The sequence below is a fragment of the Lathamus discolor genome, chromosome 4, assembly GCF_037157495.1.
Source record: "Lathamus discolor isolate bLatDis1 chromosome 4, bLatDis1.hap1, whole genome shotgun sequence".
In the NCBI taxonomy this organism is placed as follows: domain Eukaryota; kingdom Metazoa; phylum Chordata; class Aves; order Psittaciformes; family Psittacidae; genus Lathamus; species Lathamus discolor.
Genome location: NC_088887.1, coordinates 1,596,019 through 1,615,339, shown reverse-complemented (window position 1 = coordinate 1,615,339; position 19,321 = coordinate 1,596,019). Strand labels below are relative to the sequence as shown.

Here is a 19,321-nt window from a genome sequence, read left to right as displayed (position 1 = left end):
CTTCAATTCATCCTAAAGCGCTAGTGAAACACTTCAGTTCATCCTATTTCCAGCCCTGATGGTGTTCCACAGGCAACTCAAAGAAAACCAGGACTGAAGACTTTGCCAGGCTCAGATGCCCTCTTGTTTCTCTGGTACAAGAACTAAAGACAAAACTGCTCGCTCTTCCCGTAACCGTTTGCCATTTCCACACTGCCTCCAGCTCAACCCTCCCGTTGCCACCAAGACCCCCGGGCAGGACACCCACCGCGATCCTGTACTCGTTTGCACGGCTTGCTTTGGCCTCCCCCCGTAGGAAGAGGAGGGGATGGTGCAGTCCTTGCAGAGCCCGACCTACCTGTGCCACATGATGCGTCCCCGGCGCTGGCAGCAGCACTGCCGGAGCCCCGGGCCGTGCGGGAGCGCAGCCTCCCGGGGAGCGCTGCCCGGTGGAGCGCACGGCTCCCGGCTGCCCTCGCCCGTGAGCGCGTAGGTGGAGCTTATCCTGCCCTAAGGAGAGGGGGACTGCGCCCGTCCTGCATCGTGCGTGAGGGCACACGGCAACACCACCGCTTCCTCGCCCGTCTTGAGGTGTCTTCTCCTCCTTAATTAGGTTAAGCAGCTCTTGCGGGATGAGCTGAGGAGATAGAGAGCATGGAGGCAGCTGAGGCCGGTTAAGGTTATTAGGCTGCGGCAGCAGTGCTGCAGCAGGAACGCTTCCCTCGCAGTTTTACCCTTTGAGCAAACCCCTGTGGGGGGGCAGCTTGCCTTTAAAGGCAGGAAATCTTGTGTTAGAAGAGAAGGAGCGAGAAAGCTGCTCTGAGCAAGCAGCAGGCTCGTTCTTGAACTCAAAATGAGAGACTGATGTTTCCCTGCAGCTCTCTGTTCAGGCTCTCCTGCATAACACAGCTCCTTGCCTTTAATTTATGTGTTGGCAAACGCGCCTTACTGCTGGTTCAAAACAAAACCTATTTACAATGCCTATGTACGTGCATATGTATGTGCACATACACGCACCTCTCACTAACTCATTTCTTCCTCCTAGTGTGTATAGATGGAATAGTTCCAAAAGACAGGCACTCTTCTCTCCTTTTGAAAAGCTTGGTTTAGATGCTGGTGATCTCAATCTCAAATCGGGGAGATGACGGAGAGCTCTGAGCAGGAGTTGCTGCTAACGTGGCACTCACTGATGTGCCTGGATGTAGATTTGCTCAGCATCAGGATGCTTGTTTGCAGCTGAACAGGGAAACTGAACAACAGTGGTGGGCAGATAGGCTGCAGAAACAAGACCCCTGGTGCCTTCATTCGCTTGCAATGGGATGAACCCTTTACCTCTCTTACAGGCTCTGAGTGAGAAGGTGGTTTCCAGCAGCAGCCAGGGCAGGGTGAGAGAAGGCATTACACAACTGCATGACCAACATAAAACGGCATCCAACAGTTTCAACTCCACCTGCTTCCAAGCAGAGCATTCACACAGAGCTTCGTAGCTGTCTGAAGGGGTGCAGGTTTGCCCAGGTGGAAATGTATTCCCAAGAAGGCAGTGTAGCATAGGAGGCTCCTGCTAGATATTATGCTGGGGTTTTACTCAGGCTTTGGTGACTATAGCCATAGGGTCCTGCAATAAAGCCAGTGAGAAGAGTTCGTCCCAGCATTTGTACTGGGAGCACAGTCTCTGCCAGTCTAGAACGTCAGGAGCTTAGTTCTAGGGGAATCCTGGGGCAGAAAAGGCTGATGTGCCTTAGGGGTACTCCATAAAATACCCTGACACTTGCTACAGCGGAGCAGTGAGCTGCAATAACACCATACCAGGGCCTGAGGGTCCCCATGCTGGCACTTTCACCCTCCCGTTCTGACCACTACATGAGATAAAAGGTTCACTTACAAATTTCAGCGATGAAGCCAACCACCTTGTTTTGAGGAGGTTGCGGTGCATTAGATTAGGAGAGGGGACAAGGCAGTATGAAAAGAGAGGCTTGCAGTTAACAAAGCGAATGAGGAACTTAAAATGGAAGGTTATGGGAGGTTGGTGTTTAGGCAGAAACAAGTGACTGCTGCTGCAGCACCGTACTTAAGGCTTTACTTTCAGGAGAATCAGCCTCAGCTGGCACCTTCTGTGTCCCCACGTCAAGCCTATGTGTTAGTCCAAACCCTGGAACTGGCTGGATAAGGGCATTTTGTAGGAGACATGCAGCGGAGCTGGCAAGGGAAATATGGAGCCCTGTGATGGGGAGGCTTAGGTAGGGGTGGTGTTCCGAAGGTGGCTGTGGGAAGGTGTTTTCTGGCCTGCAGACAGGGAGCGATGCTGTCATGCTGGGTGCAGCTCTGTGCCTGAGTAAATAGATTTATTTCATTGTTTGCTCGTAGGAGAACACGTTTATCAGTAAAGCAGTAGGAGGAGAGAATGGGTACAACAGGCTGCCACATGGGAAGTGAAATACTTGCATTTCATTGAAGGTCACAGACTTGTAAATGCATTGGTTGCTTTAATATTCAAGGCTTTTTAAACCAGCGTCCTTAAGCTTTCTGAACATATGAGAAATCAACACAGCATGAAAAGTCTCTACACACTTGAATTAAAACTCAAAAGGGTGAAAGCCCATGGGCAAGCAGGAGGATGAACAAGGAGAAGCGGGCAAAGAATGTGAAAGAGTGAAGTGATGGAGCAAAGGGCAAGATGCAGGTCAAGTGCTGGAGCTGGTTCCATAACAGGACTCCGGTGTCTGTAATAACGCATTAATACTGAGGTCTTCACCCATGGGGAGCTTCTGTTTCTCTTTGTTTGGAAACATTTGGATAGCTGTGGTGTAGTCATGAAAATGTTTCTAAATCCAAAGCTTCGTAAATCTGCAGGAGATGTAACTCATTTGTCATCTGCTATTTGCTAGTCTCTTATAAAAATGTCAATCATCCAAGCAGGGTTTGGCTGGGGTAGCCAAATTCAAACGGCAAATACTGAATAGGGGCTAAATCAGGAACTGACAGCCAAGACAATCTGCTTTCCTCGAACATGTGCTTTTTCTTAAGAGAGGCCAGGGTGACCTAATGTCTGGGCATTATAGATCTCAATGACACGGGCAAAAGGCCTCCCTTCACTTAAATTGGGTTTACCATACCTTGCAGTCTGTCTGGCGCTGATGCCTTGGCTTGCCGCTGCTTTGGCCCCTTTCCTCGAACTGCACCTGAGCAATGGAGAAATGTTCTTTAGGGATGAAAAGGAAAACCAGCAGTTCCCTAATCTCACGGGTGAAACCAGTTACACAACACGCTCCCCTCTGCAGCCCCCTTCATGTCCCATGTCATGCGTTCTGCAGCAGTTCTCCTTCGGAAACAGAAAACATGCAGGGGTTTTTCCCTCCCTGCTGGTGCGTTTGAAGCCAGTGACAAAGGCAGGATCCCCCTGGAAACTTGTAGCACGTCACGCCTGGACAGACCCATCCTGGCACAGGGTAGGGGCACACGGTGCCAGCCTCTGCCAGGCTATGGGGCTCAGCCACCCCTTGTGCTTGTGCTTGTCACCAGCCTGCGCGCACAGCGGTTGCATACACCAGTGCAGCGTGATGGAGCTGGCCAGAGTGCGCTTGGTCACATCCTGTATCCCTCGCAGTCCTGGGATAGGCTGTGGGGAGGCCCTCAGGATGGGAGGATGAAAATGTTGAGTTGTGAGCTGGAATAGCACTAAAGAGACATTACTTTGTTTTTTGAAAGCTAGAGCTGCGGTGGGCTTTGTTAGTCTGCAAGCATCCCAAAGTGGAAGGAGGTCAGATGGCACTTGCTGGACTCCATTACTTTTTGCTTTATATATGGGATCTTCCTGACAAAAATGCAGGTCCTGCCACTGCTTGGCAGCAGGAATCCCGTTCTTCACTGATTCAGTTACATGCCACGGTTTAACCAGCTTTTACAAGGCTGGGCATGGCCGGAGGATAAGGTAGAATATCTCAGGAGCCCTTTTGCTTTATTGTAGGCAAAGTGTAGGATCTTACTTTCACAGCTTAATATGGATTCCCAGGGCAACATTTGCAACAACACTTGCAAATCCCTGCATCCTCATGCAGTCAAGCTAAATTTACATTACAATATTACACCATGGAAGTGTATTAGCAGTAATTGCTGTTAAATGAGGCAGGAACATTTTAGGATAATGATTTTGTGGGGGAAAAAAACCCAAGGTAAAAAAGCCAACTTTAAGAGGCTTAAGACCTCACACAGTATGGAGAAACGCTCTCAATAATAAGATGACAGACAAGTTCATCTATGACAGAGCTATCCTCAGTTCCCTAGCTGCAAACCCCCATGTGTTTTAGGACTCTGAGGAGCAGCATGAGTTGCCAATGACTGGCTGATGCTCCCTGTGCAAGGATACACCATTAATAGACTTGCATGATGTATTCTGATGAATACAGTAGACCAAAAAAATCACTGACCACTTCCTGTCCTCCTGTCTCCTCCGATGGGTATTTCTGAGCATTGCTGCTGGCAGGAAAGCACCAAACACGGTGATTTTCATTTTGCACTGATTTTCGTTTCCCTGCTTCTTTGGAAATAGGTAACGAGTTATTCTTCCTTCAAGATCAGTATTAGTTGTTTTTAGCACTACACAGTTACGCTCATACATGAGCACCACAGCACATTAGGTCTTGGGTGACCTCACTCTAACAGTGTGGTCCAAGCTACAAAGAGGAACAGACTATGCAGAGAGGCCACACGTGGTAAGAGTAATTTAGAAGCTAACTTGCCTCATCTGTACCAGTTTGGAATGGTACCAGCTTCTGGAATGACCAAACCAACCAACCAACCAACCAAAACCCGATGAGGTTCTAGGTTTAATTTCCTCAGTATCATCCTTGGACTTCTGCCTGAATCCTCCTAGTGTGGTTAATGCCTGCTGGTACTCCAGCAAGCACTCGCCCATGTGGTGTCTGCATTGCTGTTGACAGAGCAGTGGGATAAGATAGGCACCAATATACCTGAGAGTTTACTTTGTTCCGCTGCTATTTGATACTGTGAAAAAGCACCCTTGAATTCTTTTTATATGAGGCATAATGCAATAGACGTGACATTATTTGAAAATCAGTTTTTGAAGGAGTTTCTTCATGTTACATCCATTGTAATGATGGATGTAGCAAATACACACCCATTTCAGTCCCCAGGGTAACATGTTTCTCTTGGGAAAGCAGTGCAATATTAGCAAAGTATGATTTTTATAAGCCTATAATTACATTTTTGCACAGTCCTATTTCCCCAGGGCTGAATTCACATTTATTGGATTACTGAAGTAATCCGGAGCAATGTCACACTGTTACGGGATATATTCCAGGTGGCCAAGGCTACTCCAGCAGAGGGAACTGCCCGATCATCTGCTTTCTCTGAATCCCTGGGGACATTAGAAAGACCCCAGGGTCAAAGAACCAACTCTTCTATTTCCCTCTACTTGAATGGGGCCTCACTGTGATACTGTAAGCAGGCGGTACCGAAGCTTTGCCATTTCATGACAAGAAGTCTCCAAAGTGTCAGAAGTTTGACAGCAAGTTCTTTATGGCTTAGAGACCCTCACAGATTCATCACAAAATTCCAAGAAATACAGGATCATAACATTTTTACCTTCTCCCGCTAAGTCCTATAAGGCTTTGGTGAATTGGTCTCACCTTCTGATATGCTCTACCTTGTTTTTCTTGCTCCAAGTCTCTTTCTTACCTAGGTCTGCGGTTTGATATCAATATAGAGAATTAAACCCAAGGGACACATTCTAAAACCTCGCAAAATGTTAAACCACCACAATATTCCAACATCATATCTGTGAAAGAGCACCTTGATCTTCGAGATGGAAAGCTCCTAAGCACAGCCTGCGATCCTCAGGATGCTGTGAAGAAATGAACCTGCCTCTCTAGAGTGCTTAAACCACAGCTCCATCTTTACTGCCACACATTTCTTTGACATTTAAGTTGCGCTCATCCACAGAATACCACACTGATCCAAATTAATTTCTGTATAGATCGGTGGCAGGATTGCAGCAGGGATGGTCTAAAATCGTAAGCAAGGGCCAGTCCGCGGGCTTACGGAGCAGAAAAGTGTGCTCGCATGCCTGATGCTTGCCAATTTGCACCCCATTTGCATCAGTTAGTCGACAGATTTACATGCAGTCTACATGCAGTCCTTGTCTTGTTGCATGCATCAAGTGTATCTTTTACCCATGTCTGAGAGCCTGATATTCCTTCGTAACACCTTCCTTCATAACGCATAATTCCTGCATAACACCAGCTTGCCTCCCCTGCCTGAGGGCAGAGATTTTTACCACTGTACCTATGTTGACGCCTCACTGCCGCAGGAGTCAATGTGAATTATACCCCCAACCTGCAGCAGAGGGGTCTGCCCTGGCCACGTCCCCACGGATGACCCTCAGCCCTGTGCCCTGCGGGGAGGATGCGGCAGGGCCAAGGGCAGCTGCTGGTGCACCTCACAGGGCTCTGCCCTGCTGCTTGCTGACCCCAGAGGATCAGGGTCTGCACGGGTACACTCAGAGTCGCACAGCAAGTCCACAGCACCACGCCTGGCTGCTCTTACTGCGCCTGTGTGCTCCTGCACTGCTGTGCACGCACCCCCCGACACATTCCTTCACCTCAGCTGAGCTCAGTCCCAAGAGCTCTCAGTGGGAGCTGTGCTGACTTAATGCTAAAGGTCCGGGTGACGGACTGCTCTTTTCAGAGTGGTCACTTCTGCACTTCTACACGGAAGCTCAACACCGCCGTCTGATCTCACAGCTCTCTGGTCAGTGCTTTTAATGTGGACGCATAAACTTGGCATAAAGGAAAAGGCGGTGCACTGATTCTCAGTTGTTTGTGTTAAAGACTAACCCCATGGAGAAATAAATCTGGTCGTCCTATGGATTTTATATACCATTCGAAGTATTGCATACCACCCTTTTCTTTTGGGGCTACACAGGGATAAGTAACTCTATCACACGTAGGCTAAGAAAGAATCGACTCTACAACAAGAGGAGAAACTCTTGGTCTCAAGTTTAATTTCTCTTCCAAGGAGAAGCAGTGCTTTTAGCAGTGACCATCAGCTTTCTCCTCCAGGAGGCCCTTTCAGTGTTGTGCAACCTCTGCTTTCTGAATAGAGAAGCCTAAAGGAGATCTATTTATCTGACAGCCCAGATGAGGCGGCGTGGTGGGATACCAGGAACAGTAATAAATTGAGGGATGGTTTTCCGTCTTCCTTTTCCTCACTGTCTCTGAAACCCAAAGGGAATGGAATTGTGTATCACAGAAGTTTAAGTTTACACGAGTCTAGGAAAAATGAAACGAATGTGATAAACAGGAAGATGGATTTCTCTGTCAGAAAGATACAGAATAGAACAGGTATGGTAATTAAAAGATGTTTTCTCTTTTTTCCTGTGTTCTAAAACCTGCATGTGGCCAAAAAATATCAACATCAACCTGCTTGGTTTTCAAGAAGATAAGTATTGCATTAGCCCATTGGGCTGAACACAAAAATGGCCTTTCTTAGGTGTTTGGTAAGCCACTACTTGAGAACATGCATAAAGCACCTTGGGTGGATCACAACCACAGAGAGCAAAGCCCCAGGCTCTTGTTGCCCTGCCTGGACCTCAGTAAGTGCTGGTTTTGGAGGATCTCTGCCCAATTGCACCTCTGAGGTCTGAGAATGGGCACTTTCAAATGGCAGACTGTGCTCTCTAGTGGTGTTCTGGGGAAGGTGACCATACAGGAACGGTGTACATGGGAGACGCTATCATTCTGGAAAACAACAGCATTTCTGTTCTAGGCTCCCTCCCTGGTTTTGATCGGTTTTCTACAGAGAAGAAGGGAAGAAACATCAGGGATGAGACAGCTGAAAACCACTCTGTTCAAATACCGACGGGCTGCACTGGGCCCCCGAGGTGGAGCAGCTCCTCTGCCCTCCCTGATTGCTGCTGAGTGCGAGAGCACTGAGGAGCTGAGAGGTGAACTTATGCCTGCGCCATGGAACAGTGATGACCAATAGCATTTGGCACTGCCACCCTAATTGTACCTGCCCGAGTGTTCTTCCCTGGAGCCTCCAGGGACGTGGATAAAGTGCCCTGCACTTTACTTCTAAACATAAAATACTTCTGCAGAGTACCTGATGTCCCTGTACATCCTGGCAGTGCTGGCCGGTAGCACAGAGCATTTCTGTCATCAGGGCTTGATGCAGTTCAGCACACAAAATGAGACGCCTCGGAGAGCCTGCAGATCGAAATGAAAAGGAAGCAGCTGAGCAGCCGGAAGGACTGAATGTTTTGGTTTGTTTTTCTTTAATTGATGGTATTAACTTGGTTCGTGAAGGACTCACAGCAAGGCTGAGTTATCGGCAAAGGGAGAGGAACGGCACAGTGGAGAAATGGGTCTTCTCTTTGGCTGTAACAGCATGGGGCAAGCCATGGAGACTGTCAGCTGAGGGGTGAGCGGGCATGGAAGAACAAAGGCTGCAGGGGCAGAGGAAGCGATGTCAGCTGAGGTATCTCGAGGGCGCTGCTTTTCCAGCAGAGCATTGCAGGAGAGACTAAATGATGTGCAGTAATATTCACCGGTTACGGAGCTTTCTGCAGGAAGGAGGTGGAACAGGGTACTGCCATTGGGAAGAATACAGGCTGCAGACAGGTCCTAAGAGGTCTCCCTGCCGCCGCTGAGGCATAGGGTCCTACCAGCTGAGCATGCCTGCAGGCACAGGCAGAGAGCCGGGAGTGCAGCCTGCAGCCGGGATGCTCACAAGTGCTGGGAGGACACAGACACACCACACTGGGCTGTGTGGCTGTCCCCTGGCCCCGGCAGCCCAGAGGTACAAGCAGAGCATGCCCCGAGGCTCAGGAGCTTGTGGGGGTTTAATGCAGCCATCAGCCCATAGTGAAAGGCAGAGAGTGTAAGCAGTGATAACACCAGAAGGCAGCCTGTGCTAACTATGTGCGGCTGCTAGCAGTGATGCAATGTAGCTGAGCACATTCAGCCTTGTAAGTTTCTCCAAGTTTCCGCTCCATGAAAAGGAAAACAAACCCCAACTTATTACATGAAATCTCTTCAGAATATACCAAGCACAGTGATTATGAGCAATACGCACAATTTGACCTTGAAGCTGCCACTACATCCTCTCAGTAGAGCATACTCCTGTCACTTAGCTGCAGTGGGACCAGCATCTTAAAGATGTTGCAGATGCTCACATAACGCACTGACAAGGTGCGCCTCATTATCATTGCAGTACCAACAGTAAATGCATATGTTCCTCGTGCTAAAAGGATGCTTTGCTGCATTCCTTATCACTCATTTGAATGGCAGCAGTTGCATTCTAAGATGCAAACCTGGTGTCAGGTTGTAAAAAGCCAGCTGCCTTTGGGATAAAAGGAGGGTGCCAGTTTGCATTACTGTCATTATTAAAGCAGGGATGCAAGCAGCATGGCAGACTGGAAGGCAAGCTAAGCCCTTTCCCATTGCAGCAGCAAATGGCCTTGAAGATAGCTAAACCAAATCTCATAAAAGGTTCCTGTGAGCCGCTGCGTGTACACAACAGAATGTAGATCCATCCTCACGATGTAACATTGGGTGTCCCAATAAGGGAGTCATCTCAAAATCTCCAGTTCAGCTGCTGCAAAGCTGTGTGTAAAGTGCCCTATAGTGCAAACTATTACTATGTTTTGTGAGATCTTCCCTTCTTAGCAGGGGAAGCCAAAGCTGAATGAATCATGAACAAAACCTGGAAGCTCCCCAAGTATGTGCCTCATCACTAGGCCCAGTCACAAACCATCTGGATACTGCTGATGATTAACTGTCTCTGCTCAGGAAGCACTGTCCTCAAGCCAGCTGCAGGTCTACCTTTGACAAGACCTTCTGTATCTCAAACCCAGACTCTTAGGAAAGATGGGTCAGACACACCATGCGCAGCCACTGCCTCAAAGAAGAATGACGCTATTTGCTTCACATGTATGAAGGGTGATGGAAGGATTTGGATGCTTTAGTAAAGCGGAGGTGGAAAGCACGATTGCTGTCTGTAACACACAGAGGAAGGAAAAAGGAGGAGTCATTTAAGCTGAAGAGCAATGCTGGCATGAGGACAAATACATATCTGTGATCCATAGCTATGCCTGGACCAGGAACTGGAAGACGCCTAGCTTTGCTCCCCACTGCCAGCTACTGTGAAGGTATAATGTGACTCTCTGGGAAGGCATTACAGGGTTTGTTGCCCATAACTGCAAGGGGCTGTGCTGCCCTTTGCTATTAATTCTCTGATGTGTTTCAGGATGTTATAGCATCTACATCTGGAAAAGTGACGGAAAAAATGACACAGACTCCTGAGCTCCTACAAGGAAACTGGGAATTCCCGAGGTATGGCTGGGTCTTGTGACACAGAGAAGCTGGTGAGTGAAGCAGACAAGTGCTAGTCTGAAACACTGCATGCATTTGCCTTATGAGGTTGCTCTCGTTTCGACTGTGAGGTCTTACCAGCAGGTGCCAGGACGGAAGCAAAGTTATCATCTTCTGTTAATGGGAATCTATGTTTAGAAGAACGGGAAAGCGGTAAAAGAAGGTGAAAGGCGACAATAAGAGACAGCACCCCAAACCCCGGCCAGGAGTGCTTTGCATCACATCTCGCGGGATACTTGGACAAACGTACATGCAGTTGCTGGGTCTTGCTCCTATGTGTTTTGAGCAAGGACAACCAGTAGCTGAAAACCACACCTTGCCAGGCAAAGGGCAGCCTGTGAATTTAAGCCTAGGAAACTTGAATAAGGCTGTTTCTGCTCTACAGCTCTGACTGAAAATGAGGGGTTGTTTCAGCTGTTGCTTCTTGGTCTGAAGGTGTCTGTAAGCTATGGGGGATCGCAGGATTATAGCGAGGCTGCAGCAACACTGGCAACAAACTGTGGCCATTTTAGAGGAAGGCATTTTAATGACCGGTTGTATCCAGGGAGCACTTGCTGACCCATGAGCAGCAAGCGAGCAGCAGCAGGCACCGGTGCCACCACCACAACCTGTTCCCCGCTGCCTCCTGCTGACACACCAAGCTATAAATGCCACCCCTGTGCGTTGTCCTTAGCGGCCGGTGCGAGAAGCAGGTCCCGAAGGGACAACATTGCTTTCACCTGTGCAAAATCACACAAGCAAAATGCCAGCTTGCCCGCAAGTGCCACTGCCCACCCTTGCTGTCCCTGCCTAATAACCATGTGCACGCAGCTAGCGAGGGGGACCGGCTGCGTGACACCGCACTGCAGTCACCGGTGGGCTCGGGCGCCTTCAGCATCTGTGTGTTTTCACAGGAAACTCTGTTTTGCTTTCCACAGGCTGTTTGGGCAGAATCAACTTATGGCCTCCATCTTCCCCCCCCACCTAGGAGAAGCAGAGAGGCTTCCTAGAGGGGCTAGCTGTTTGCATGTGCAGCCTCCAAACGTCACAACTCCTAGCATGAAACACGGAGGTTGCTTTCCTCTCTTCCCATATGCCTTTATTAATGTAAAGAGGAGATTCAGCACATCATTAGCTTGGAAAAGAGGAGTTCCTAACCTGGACTGCACTAATGTGTGAGGTTTCTTTTTCAAAGCCTATGCAGCCATAGAGCTTGATTCAAAGAATGCTGTTGACTTCAAAGACCACTGAACAGGGACCATAAGGAAGAATCCAAATGGATGGCAAAGTTGTAGCTGTAAAAATTTAACAGGGAATATATATAAAGGCCTAAAACCACGAAGGCATATCTGCAGGCGTTGGAGTGTGAATTGCCTTCCGGCCTCGCAGTGAGCAATAGTGGCTGAAGGGGAAGAGCCTGGAGTCTGGCTGACAGTGTTAGGAGATGCACATGTCCAGGCTGAAGTGGGCAAAGCATTCAGCTGCAGAAACATCTCCAGTAAGCAGCAGTAACCCAGGAGCTCCCCCTTTCCACTGCAGTGGGACTCCATGCAAGTTACACCACCAGCAGCTGCGATGCTGCAGCATTAATGGTGCAGAAAGCAAACTGCTTTCCAAGGGATGTGGTCCATACATGACACCTCCTATAGTAAAAGTAAAGTAAATATATGCTTAGACTCTGTATGGGGTCAAATTACCTGCGAGATGTACCAAAGTACCAAAAGATGCCCAGCTGTCGGAATTAATCTATATAAAACATATTGCCTCTCCCTACCAACCTTTCCTTCCTGTGTCCTCAGACTTCTAGTACAGCTAAAGCAACACCTCTACCAGCAATACTTGGTTACCTTTAAGCACCATAGGCCTGTAATGGTTTAGGCTCTTTCTGTGAGGTTTGTTCTTTTTCTGTGCTATCAGTAACACAAGTCATTCAGCACAGCTTAATTTCCTCTTTCAGTCAGCCAGTCAGGAAGTAAGAACAATAACAAGTGATGTATATAAATATGAACTTCCACGTCCTTGAAGCAAACAGTGTGTAAATGTCTAATGAAAGGGGAAATAGTCCCTCTCCATCAATACTGAGGTTTGGAAAGGGCCAGGGTAGTGCCCTCCTCCCTCACCTTTATTTCCCTAAGCTTTCCCCAAATTCCCTGCATATTCATTTCCTAAATGAAGATGCATGAGAAAATGGGACACTGTGAAAATTCCAGCTTTCAAACCCCACAGAGCAAGATTCTGCCCCTCTTCAGACAAAAAAGATTTTTGTTCCATTTCCCTTCCCAAATTCCCTCCATTGCAGAGATGTTTCGAAGGTAAAAAATCTTGGAAGGGAATTTCTTGCTGCGAAGTCTTGCTGTAAAGGAATGTTAGAGGCTTTTCAAGCTAAGCCACATACAGGGAGCTAACCAAAGAGAAGGCAACATTCCAGCAATTTACAGAACAGAAATAAAGTCCCAGTAACTGAGAGAAGGGCTATGCTTTCATGGAAGGGGTACTGCAGTAATGCAAAAAAGAGCTGCTTTATAATGGACATAGAACCAGGGAATGGTTTGGGTCAGAGACACTTCTCAAAGCCATCTCGGTTGCCCAGCTGATTATAGCAGCAAACAACTGGAGGATTGATACTTCAGGTAGGGGTTGCTTTTTCCGCTTTAGGAAGGCAACGGGACCATGCACAGTCAAAACGACACATACACAGAAGGGCTTTGTTTTTGTGCGTAGCAAGGATGCACCAGCTCACAGGGATGCACACGGAAACACCTAGAATTACAAACACCTCCAACAGCGACTTCATTTCTCCAAGTGCAGCTCCAGGGAGCTTGAACGACACAACAACAACATCAACAACAGCAGCAACGGAGGGAACAAGGCAGAGAAGCAGCCTGCATAGAAAGGATCGGGTGCAGAACAAGAGGACACCCCCGCCGTCACCCCTCCCACCTCCCTCCCTGCCGCTGTTCCACCCCTCGGCTCCCCGCGCCCCTCACCGCGAGTCGGGGCTGGGCAGGCACCGGGCGGCCGCGGCTGCTCTCCGCCCGCGGAGCATTCGTGGAGCGCTCTTGCCCCCTGCTGTCCGGCTGCATCCCCTCCTGCCAGCCCCAGCCCGCTCAGCGAGACCGTGCGCTCATCGCCTCGCCTGAGAAGCAACCAGCCAAAACATAGCGATAGCAACAGCAATAACCAATGGTCTACCCTTGTACAAAGGGCAACGTGATGCCCGTAGCGCTTGGATGCCTTTACGGCAGAAATCTACCGCATTTAAGAGAAAAACTCTGTTTCCAGATATAACATCTTGTCGAGAATAGGTATTGGGTTCCGTATTATGACTCACTTTTAAGGGGAAGAGGTGCAATTCCGTAAACACCTTGCAAAGGGAATAATTAGGCTCATCTCACCTGCCAAACAAAACGAATAATCAAAGTCAGGGAGGGTAAACCAAAAATCTGCTGACATCTTCATTTTGTTCTTATTATACACAGAAACGTACTTACACTATCAGCTAACAGATGTTCAGAGTCTCATCTGCTGCTTCACCCACCTTTGCTAATGGGACTGGCTCTTATTGCTTGTGTTTGCCCGGTGTCTGCAAGCACCCCTGAGGTGGGGGGGCATGGACCCAACGAGCTCCATGCAGGGACCTGCTCTGCTGCTGTCACAAGGCACAGCAATGCCCAGTTGTCACCAAGAGAGTGAACCCCAAATTGTGCTGACTCCCCTCCAAGCAAGCTGGTCTTGTGTGTCCCTGAAGCAGAGTCCCTAATGCTGGATGCCTCGCGTACCATGTAGCCTGCATACACACCCTATCATTCCTGGGATGCTCCGGGTGTACGGATGACTTTGGGTGTCTGATAGCTTTGAGTGTACCGCAAAATGCCTGAAGAAACTAGTGCAGAGAAGATGAAAGGAAGGGAGGAACCAGCTTTCACAAGGAGCAGGGGAGCAGTTACCCAGTGCAATTGGCTTCACAGGGAGGTGCATGGGAGGACTGGAGAGATGGAAAATTAACATCTCAGGAAAAATCCCATGAGGTTTTTATTAGCACAAGAGAGGAAAATGGCAGCAACAGAAGTGCTGGTGTCAGAAAAGGGAAGTACGTGTACAGTGCCACTTCCACTAATGGTGTCTTCTCATTGACATGATCCCCGAATGCCAGTAAGAGAGGCTGTTCCACTGAAGCATGCAATAAGATCAGAGGAACCTTATTAAAGGGGAGACCTAATGGGAAAAATGCAGCAGCTGTCCTTCGGCACACCATTAAATGTGGCAAACATTGAAGGAAGAAAAGCCACAAATGTAATATTTAAAGAACAAACAAACAACAAAACAAAAACTCAGGCACAGAACATGCTCAAAGCAGAAGTACAACCAAATCAGCGGAGAAGAAGCAGCAAGAATAAGACTTGGTTGCTTTGGAAACCAAGATATACTGGAAACATGGACCCAGGGACCCAAAGGATGCTGACCAAAGTGACCAGAGAGGAATGGATGAGCAAAGGCAGTGTCTCAGATGCATCAGATGCTTCCTTGTCACAAGTATTATCACCAAACCTGGGGCGAGAGAAGAGCCCCCTCGCAGGCTCTGCGGTAAGTGTGCATTGGAAAGCACAGCTGCAGAGAGTGATGGTTTCATGGGACTGGTACCTAATGGGCAGGGTTGAAAAGTGAAATGTAAATCTCTGTGCAGTATAACAAATATCCCTGGATAAATAAAAGCTCCGTGTGGAACAACAGTGCTGCGAGGGGTAGTCATTAGTTGCTCTTGATTTATTCTTCCTGCCTCACTGTAACAAATATTCCTCTGGATTTAAATGACAATCCTTTTCATCTTGCATCCTGTTCCTGATGGTGGGCAACGCCAGCTAGAAGTGAAGCCCGCGAGGATAACGGTGAGAGGACATCAGTTCTAAAGCCAAAAAATGGAACCTGGCTACAAAACTTACAGGCAGCCCATATGAAAAATGGGCCACAACCTCAGAAACTGCCATCAGCAAAGAAGTGCAGAGTCTGCTCTGGATTTTCGGATGCGCAGACAGAGATGGAGTAGGGGGTCTTCCTTCCCTCCTCCCTTAAATTGCTTATTACCACTGAGGAAGCTGAGTCAGCCTGTCTAGGAACATGACAGAGACTGATCACATCAACCAGCTGATAGCAAAGACAGGATAAAATAAGGGAAAACCTCAGTCCAAACCCAAAAAAAGCTTTTTAGGAGATGGATGGGCTGAATGCATGATCCTTCACATAAACAACCAGTTTAGTCTCCAACATCCCTGTCCTGCAAAGAGGCAAACAAGATTAGCCCTACCCCAAATACCAGTTCTTCTTGTGATTACTGAGTGAGGTCGTGGTGAACAGGAGCAAACCAGAAACCATTCGTTCATGTCTGGCAGTGAATACACCATTTAAAAGAAGCCCTTGTGTGTGAACTGCCCAGTACCTTATGAAGAGCAAGAGATGCGGCCATGCTTCCTGGGAGCTGCCATGCCTGTCCTGAAGGAATCCTTGTTCATTTCCTAATGATGTTATTTCTTCAAGGAAAAAAGAAGAAAACGTTTCTTGTTCCAGAGCTAGAACTTGTATTTGTCAGTGTAAGCGCTGTTGGTAGGCTGCAGGCTGTGCTGCTTCTCCCCCGGCAGGCAGCTGTGGTGGGGTTGACCCGAACGCTGCATCCAAAAGATGCATCAGCTTTGGGGGGTCTCACAGGAGTGAATTGAACTGTTGTACCTGGTCCCGAGTGACATGAACGCCTGAAGGAGCTGATAAAGTAGTTCTGGGCTCTGTGGGCATCGGTGCCTGAGCGCCCCTTGTGCTGGCCAAAAGGTCCAGCAGAGATGTGAGGTTGTTCATCCATGGGCAAAACAGGCTTGACTTGGGGAAACTAATTTATTACCAATCAATTCAGAATATGGTAATGGAAAATAAACCAGATCTCAAAACACTCTTCTCCCCACCCTTCCCTTCTTCCTGGGCCCAACTTCATCCCTGAAGCGCAGGGGGATGGGGGATGGCGTGTGCTATCAGTTCATCACATGCATGGGTCAGTTGTTCCATGCACCTCCTTCCTCCTCAGAGACAGGACTCCACACTCTTCCCTTGCTCCAGCGGGGGGTCAGCCCCCAGGAGACAGCCCTCCATGAACTTCTCCAACATGGGTCCTTGCCATGCCCCAGTGTGGGGCCCCGTGGGGTCACCAGTCCTGCAGCAAACCTCCTCCAGCGTGGGTCCTCTCTCCTCGGGGCCACAGGTCCTGCCAGGAGCTGCTCCAGTGCAGGCTTCCTATGGATTCACAGCCTTCTTTGAGCATCTCCTTGCTCCAGCATGGGATCCTCCAGGGGCTGCAGGTGGAGATCTGCTCCTCCATGGACCTCCATGGGCTGCAGGGCACAGCTGCCTCACCATGGGCTGCAGGGGAATCTGTGCTCTGATGCCTGGAGCACATCCTCCCCTCCTTCTTCACTAGCCTTTGTGTCTGCAGAGCTGTTTCTCTCACATATTCTTACTCCTGTGTGCCTGCAATTGCTCCAGTGCAGTAAATTCCCCCTCCATCTTAAATATGTTATCCACTACCACCGATCCTCTGGAATAACACATTTAAGCCTCGGCCAGCAGTGGGTCCACCTGGGAGACCTCTGGCATTGGCTCCACTGGACATGGGGGAAGCTTCCAGCAGCCCCTCACAGAAGCCAGCCCCGTAGTCCTCCCCCTGCTTTGCCATGCAAACCCAGTACGGATTCATACAAGATACCTTATATTATTACTTGCCTTTTAGTGGGAAGCCTTTTCCTCTTTCCCAGCTTGGCACAAAAGCTCCTCAACTGTTCACTTGGAGGTGCGAAGCAGAAAGAAGCCTTTTCATAAGCCTTGCGGCCAAAGAAACAGAAGTCCAGCCTCAGCTTTTCAGTGGATCTTCTATCTTCACCCGGAATATTGGTTTCTAGGCTGCAAATCACTCCTTTTAAACTATGCGGTAGACAGCAGGGAAACAGCCTGCAGGCATGGCCTCTCCAGGGCAGGGAATGTGAGCGAGCAGTATATTCTTTCAGTTGATGCTTGCTTTTCGTTAAGCTGAGCAACACTTTCCCTTTCCTTGGGGTACCTGGCATGTTATGTGTACTGTCATGCAATATTTACATTCCGAGGTGCAAAGCGTCAAGCCGAAACTTGTGTGTCCGTATAGAGAAATCCTTTACTGAGCGCTTTTGGTAAAGGGCGTATTTCCTCACTGGAGGTGGGACCACTAAAGAGCAAGCCCCGCCACTTTCTCCCCCTTCAATAGCTTCCAAGTCTTTTTTCCTACCTTTACTAGCTGAAGCCTTTCCTTTTCTGTGGGATCATTAAACCAGCCGAAGACATTAAGTCAGTTCCGCGCACAGATGACACTTTGTGACAGCATCAAGGTCTGCAGAGGCCCAGTGGGTTATCTTGATACAGCAAAAGCCATTGGAGAGAGCAAGCAGTTTTCTTTATATCCTGCAACAGCTTTCCTGGGCTAGTATGGGAAGTCAGTGTCAGGTGTCTGATATAATTACTGAAGGCTGCTGTGGCCTGCCGAGGGTGTGCTACCCTCCCACCTTGTTTGCAATGACTCTTTTGCCCTCCTTCGCTGCAAAAGGGAGAGCTCTTGTTCAACCAACTGGACTGGATCTCTTGAGGGAAGATACATCTCTCATCTTGTGCTTAGCGTTAAGCAGGCAGGTTGGGTGCTGAAGGGAGGGAAGCACATGCAGGTTCTGCTTCAGTGCCGGGCTTGAAGAGGGGCACCCAGGAGTACAGAAGATAAACCTATAAATAGGGCTTGTGACCACAGGGGGAAAAATAAGATTTGTCATTCTCCTTTACGATGCCCTTGTGTGCGTTCAGAAGGGATGAACCATACATAAACCATATATTTTTTATGACGTGGAAGACCCTCAGATGGTAACATTGCAGTAGAATTAGGCTAGCTCAGTCGGTAGTGGTGTGTAAGGTAAAAGAAGAGAGTTAACTGCTTTATAAGCCCAAAGCACCATCTGCAAGCAGTTTTGCGTGGTGTGCAAGCAGTCGGATGAACTGGAGATTTCAGTCTGACAGAGTGGCCACTGAAACCAAAGGGAGGGAGGAAATCCCTAGACTTGGGAACCCAGAGGTAGTGCTCCCACATGGCCCATTTTCTGGAGCAGCAGAGATGACCGCAAGTGCAGAACAGTGACTGCAATCAGACAGCTTCTTCCCACTCCCCAGATAGTCCTATTTGTCACTATATTGTTTGCTTTTAACCTCAAACCTCTTCTGTGTATAAGGACCCCTTTCCCCACTTCATTACTTCTGTTCTCAAGCTGTATTCCTAAACATTTCTCTAATTCCCTCAAACACACTACTTTAACCACCTGAAAGCATTCAAGGAGAGACCTAAATTCTTTTTAGCGCTACTTTACTATACCTTTAGCTGCATTTTACCCCATTCTAAGAAGCACCCCTGACCATCATCACTCCTTTTGTACTAACGTCCCTTTTATCACTATTACCTGGGGCAATCCAGTTTGGCTTCTGCCTTGACTGGGTGGTGTGGCTGCAGGGTTAACCCATTTCCCAGTCAAGCTTGGTAGACCAGAACCCCCCTTGCAGCTTTTCCTTGATAAATCAGGCTGCTAAAGAAAAATAAGCAAATCTGTTTAAGTGGTCAGCTTGTGAATTGGGGGCTATCAAGACACACACCTGGGACTCAGTCCCTTTCAAGTGAGTCCCTATGAAGATGCTGATGGAACAAGATGCATGGGTCCAGCTGTGTAGGAAGAGTCTCAGCTTTACAGGAGGGAGCCCAAAATGGACTGAGACATTTCACTCCTTTGACAGTTGTGTGACCCAGGCTCCAGAAATGGCTTTTACATTTATTCAGTACTTGTATAAATTATAGAGACTGTTTTGGGAGCAAAACCAAGCAGAGTTCTCTCCCTGCTCAACTGAATATCAGAACTGCTAGGTTGGAAAGTCACATTTCC

The 19,321-nt window shown here is 48.5% G+C and overlaps 1 long non-coding RNA gene across 3 annotated transcripts; it reads right to left on the bottom strand.

Moving 5' to 3' along the window:
• Positions 1 to 2,592: 2,592 nt before the first annotated feature.
• On the bottom strand, positions 2,593 to 18,946 carry LOC136012530 (uncharacterized). Of its 3 annotated transcripts, none has more exons than XR_010611790.1 (6): positions 18,848 to 18,946; positions 17,106 to 18,046; positions 13,678 to 13,741; positions 8,098 to 8,201; positions 3,093 to 3,158; positions 2,593 to 2,823 (listed from the first exon to the last, which is right to left on the bottom strand). It is a non-coding gene; the product is annotated as an uncharacterized LOC136012530 (long non-coding RNA). The 3 variants fall into 3 exon arrangements; XR_010611791.1 differs by lacking the exon at positions 18,848 to 18,946 and having other exon boundaries at positions 17,106 to 17,282; positions 17,641 to 18,162; XR_010611789.1 differs by lacking the exon at positions 18,848 to 18,946 and having other exon boundaries at positions 17,106 to 18,162.
• Between the last annotated feature and the right edge of the window lie 375 nt (positions 18,947 to 19,321).